Genomic DNA, 5,727 nt, shown 5'->3' on the forward strand with positions numbered 1-5,727 from the left:
CTCCGGTCAGGCTTGATCACATGGGACCCCTAACTTAAGCAACAAGGTGGTCCTGCACACTCCTACTGATGTGAGAAGCCATTTCCAGAAGCCAAAAAGAGACTTCCTCCTTGCTCATTAAGGTACTTTGGGGGGGGAAGAACTGCTGTCAGGCTTGACCACATGGAACCCATAATTCAAGCAAGGTGAGAAGCCACTTCTAGAAGGGAACAACAGGTTTCTTCCTTACACATTCAGGTACTTTGGGGTAAAAACTGTTGTCAGACTTGACCAAGTAACTGGGGGTAAAAACTGTTGTCAGACTTGACCACCAGGCACCTAACTCAAACAACTGGGGAGTCCTAGGCACCCCTATGGAGGTGGGAAGCCATGTCCAGAAGGAAACAGCAGGCTTCTTTCTGGCTCTTTCAAATTCTTTGGGGGAAAAACTGATGTCAGTGCTGACTATGTGAGATGCATAACTCCAGCAAAAGGGGGTCCTGGGCACCTCAACAGAGGCAAGAAGCCACTTCCAAAAGGGAACAACAGGCTATCTTCTGGCTCATTCAGATACGTTGGTGGGGGGGAGGGAAACTGCTGTCAGGCTTGACCACGTGGGACCCCTAACTCAAACAACAGAGGGTCCTGGGTACCTCTACAGAAATGAGAAGCCTCTTCCAGAAGGGAATAACAGGCTTCCTCCTTACACATTCAGGTACTTTGGGGGGAAACTGCTGTCAAGCTTGACCATGTGGGACCCCTAACTCAAGCAACAGAGAGGACCTGGGCACCTCGATGGACACTAGAAATTACTTCCAGAAGGGAACAACAGACTTCCTCCTTCCTTATTAAGGTACTTAGGGAAAAAACTGTTGTCAAGTTTGACCACATGGAACCACTAACTCAAGCAACAGGGGGGTCATGGGCAACTTACGGAGGTGAGAATCCATTTCCAGAAGGTAACAACAGGCTTCTTCTTGCTCATTCAGGTACTTTAGGGGAGGAAACGCTGAAGCTTTGACCACCTGGGACCCCAAACTTAAGCAAACGGGGGTCCTTGGCACCTCAAAAGAGATTAGAAGCCACTTACTTCCAGAAGGGAAGAACAGGTTTCCTCCTTACTCATTCAGATACATTGGGAGAAATCTGCTGTCAGGATTGGCCACGTGGGACCCAAAACTCAAGCAACTGGGGAGTCCTGGACACCTCTACGGAGTTGAGAAGCCACATCCATAAGGAAACAACAGGCTTCCTCCTGGCTCATTCATATTCTATGCGGGGAGGAATTATGTCAGGTTTGGCCACGTGAAACCCCTAACTCAATCATTCATCAAGCTGAAACAAATGAAGAACACCTACAAGCCTCAAGAGTGAATGCTGCAAGATTCTGTGGACAACATCTTGAATGCTGCAGGAAGCATCAACAAAGTTTGAAGGAGTCAAGGTAGTCACTGGACCAGGAAGAATTGGTCAACACTGAAATAATTCAGGAAGCAGCATACAATCAGGAATCCATGGTAATGAAAGGAAAAGTTCACGTTGCAATTAAGGCAACTGGTGGGCAGGCCTGATGAAAGTCTGAGGGATCAGGTGGATTTAAGGCAAGGTGTCCCGTTTTTTGGACTCTTCCTTTTTTTTTTGTGGTAGTTACAAGGTTTTATTGAGTCAGCTCTGATTCAACAGAACAAAATACTGAGTTATATTCAGTCTCCATTGTGCTTAATCCCATTGTTATCTTTATTGTGTCGATTCATCTTCTTGAGGCTCTTTATCTTTCTTACTGGCCCTTTTCATATTGCCTTTCTCCAGGGACTGGTGCCTCCTGGTAATCCATCGAGGGTATGAAACAAACTCAGCAGCCTTGCCTCTAATGAGTGCTTTCACTGCATGTCTTCAAAGGAATGAGCTGAATGCACAAGACAGACTTGTTTGTGCTTTTTTCAGTCCATGGCATATTTAATAACCTGACTTGTCAGTGGGTTTTCTGAAGCTGTAATCACAAGGGAGTGGATAGCCCTGTGGAACGAATGGTGGATTGGAGCCTTCTGCTTTTGGACAGGCAGCACATCTCCTTACTCAGGAGAAAGGAGTAAGGAGAAGATAGCATGTGATGGTAGCTGAGTCTAACTTCTACTCTCTTCAAGAAGGGAGACTATCATTAATATCCATCGTACCAAAATATCTACAAGGTCAAACATGCCAGCTCTTATGACCCTACCCCCTTTTTTTCCCTGCCAATCATTGAGTCTTATGGTGTTCGTTTCAAGACTCATAGGTTTTACATAGTTGTGAGATTTATTAGGGAAATAGTTTGGAGAGCAAGTGAGGCAAAGAGTATCACAAAATGTAAGTCCAAGTTTAGCCCAGAAGTCCCAAGCCAGATTAACAAAACATGATTCTTCAGTTAGTGGCAGTTCAGGTTCTGTTCAGTAGCACAGATGCAAGAAGCCTTCATTTCTTTCAACTGTCCAGCAAACTTTATCTCAGAGTAGTGACAAGTTAGCTTTTCCTTCAATCATCACCAAGCAAAACCTCTATCTGTGGCTTTTATCTCCAGGGTTCCTCTAGTCTTTTCACAGTAGTGCCACAGTCTCTTCACTCTCTCTCCACCACTGTCATTCCCTTCTTTCACAGTGTAGCAAGCACTCTCTTATATTTATCTCACTGCTGCTGATGATTTACAAGACTATGTGTCTGCAGTTAAGGTAGCTGAGACTATGCTCCCCCACAATGGGGGGGGGAGCTAATACAATGGCTAGAAAAACCAACTTTTAAGGTTCCTAAAACTCCACCCATAGGCCATCCACAATAAATATATTACTACAAGGCCACCTAGACTATTCTTCTTGCTAACTGTCTTGCAAAGTCCTTTAGGGACTAAAGAGAGTCTGTATCAGCATAGCACAGTCTTAGTGATGTTGTGGCTGTTAAGTACCATTGAGTCAGATCCCTAATCTATAGCTGACCCTCCAATGGATTTTCAGAGGCAGATTGCCCATCCTACTCCTGCTGAACAACTGGCAGATTTGAACTGTGTGCATTTGAGATTGCAGTGCAGGTTCTTACCACTAGGCCAACAGATCTCCCTAGTCTTAGTAATAGTATTATATATTAGGCCAAAATATGTTTCATGTCATTTCAGCCTATACACATATCTGGATCTAAAACTCTATCTGTTGCTTTGTCAATTATAAAAGTTCAGCCTCTGGACTCATGCCACCTTTCTGCATCTTATGCCTCCTGCCTGTGACTGTGTGCATCTAGTCAATTAAGTAAGTACTTGACTTGAGAATTTCTTGATGTGTCCTAGACTGGTTTTTTATCTGGAGCAGTATACCACAGCACTGCTGACTGGAGGGGCCCTACCCCATCCAAGTGGAAGCACCTGGTCCTGCTACAGATACCCCTGAATATACTTGAAAGAATTTATCTTGGCCATGTGAACACTCCTGCCCACTGTCTGGGCGGAAGTGTGCCCAGGCCTTTTCCTGAAAGTCTTTGCATTGCTGCCTGTAAGTTCTACTCCCACCTACCAGAAGCTCCTCCCACTGCCCAGAAGTCCTGCCCTTTACATGCAACTTGGACTGGCCTAGCTGCAGCAGTTACTCACTGGAGAGGCTGCTAATTCACAGGCCTTTCTCTCTCAAACTGAAGCAAGTTCAGAGAGAAACCCAGGTAGGGTTCCTGACCCACTCTCCAATGGAGCTGTGATATCAGACCACGAGCCTGTTAACATCTCAAGCATGGAAAACTCTATCCCATCAATGTCACAAAGGAAGCACACTCCCTCATACCCTACACAATCCCCAAACTTTCACCTCCAAAAAGTGACACTGTATCAATGGATTTCCTAAAGCCAGAAAGTCTGAGGAAACTTTCTGACACAGAATTTAAAAGAATTTCCTTCAAACTTGAAGAATTACAGGACATTGCAAGCAAAAACTAAGTGGAGCTTAATAAAACAATCCAAAACAATGCAGATGTAACAAACAAGGCATTGGAGGCTCTGCAAAAACAAGAAACCACAATCCAAAATATGAGGACTAATGATTCAGATGTTGTCAACATGCTGGAGGGACAAATGAAAACATGCAAAACAGAGCCAGTAAAATAGAAGGTAGAATTGTCACCACTTATCTGTTAGAACAAAAAGCAGAATCAAAAAGGAAAGAAAAAGAAGAAAATCTAAGAATAATGTGGACACCATCAAGAGCAAATTGAAATTCCAGAAAAGCAATTAAAGGCACTGTAAAAGTTGTAGAGGAATTACTAGAAGAAAACTTTCCAAGCATAATGAAACATGAGAGAAGCTCATTCAAGAAGCTCAGTGAACACCATATAGAATAGACACCAAAAGAAACACCAAGGCATATCATAGTCAAATTTTTCAGAACCAAAAACAAAGAGAGGATTCTGAAAGCAGCGAGGGAGAAACAAAGAGTAGCATATAAGGGAAAGTAAATAAGATTAAGTGCCTATTTTCAGAAGAAACCATGTGAGCAAGAAAACAGTAGAATGATATATATCAAACACTCAAAGAACATTACTGTCAACCAAGAATTCTCTACCCAGCAAAACTGTCCATCAAATACAAAGGAGAGATCAAGATATTCTTAGAAAACCAGAACCTAAGGAAGTTTGTAAAAACAAAACCAGCATTACAGGAAACACTGGGAGATGTCCTTCTCACAGAGGTGTCAGAGAAAGCAGGACTGACCAAAGTAACCAGCAACACTACCGAAAAGAACTCAACAAAATAATATGGCAATAAAATCTTACCTCTCAATAATCACACTGAATGTGAATGGTTTAAATGCACCACTGAAGACAAGAAGAGTAGCAGAATGGATTAAAAAGAAAAACCAAAATCTATCAATATGCTGTCTACAAGAGTGAAGATAAAAAAAAAATACTAAAAATAAAAGGATGGTAAAAAATATACCAAAAAAAAATACATATACCAAGCAAATAATAACCAGAAAAAAGCAGGATTAACAATACTAATCTCTGATAAAATAGATTTCAATGCAAAAACCATCACAAAGGACAAGGAAGGTCACTACATAGTGATCAAAGGGTCAATAGAACATGAGGACATAACAATAATAAATATCTATGCACCAAATGATAGAGCTGCAAAATATATAAAACAAACAAAACTGAAAAAAGAAATAGACACCACCACCATAGCAGCTGGAGATTTCAATACACCACTCTCAAGAAAAGATAGAACTACCAGAAAGAAAAGAAACTCAACAAAGATGCTGAAGAAGTAAACTACACAAGAAATCAACTTGATCATATACATATACATATATATATATATGGAGAGAGACGGAGAGAGAGAGAGAGACAGAGAACAGAGAGACAGAGAGAGAGCGAAAGAACAGAGAGACACAGAGAGAGTGAGAGAACAGAGAAACGGAGAGAGAGAGCAAGAGAAGAGAGAGAGAGAGAGATTGGGAATCCCAGAACACTTGACTGTGCTAATGTGAAACCTATACTTGGACCAAGAGGCAGTCGTCAGAACAGAGCAAGGAAACACTGCATGGTTCAAAATTGGGAAGAGTGTACGCCAGGAATGTGTCCTATCTCCATACCTTTTCAACCTGTATGCAGAACTGATTATCCGGGAGGCTGGGCTTTTTGGGGAGAAGTGTGGTGTCAGAATTGGTGGAAGATCTATCAACAATCGGCATTATGCAGATGACACAGCCCTGCTTGCTGAAACTGAGGAGGACCTGAAGC

Source organism: Elephantulus edwardii, unplaced genomic scaffold (genome assembly GCF_000299155.1).
Source record: "Elephantulus edwardii isolate Elephantulus edwardi_28Jun2011 unplaced genomic scaffold, EleEdw1.0 scaffold00146, whole genome shotgun sequence".
NCBI lineage: Eukaryota > Metazoa > Chordata > Mammalia > Macroscelidea > Macroscelididae > Elephantulus > Elephantulus edwardii.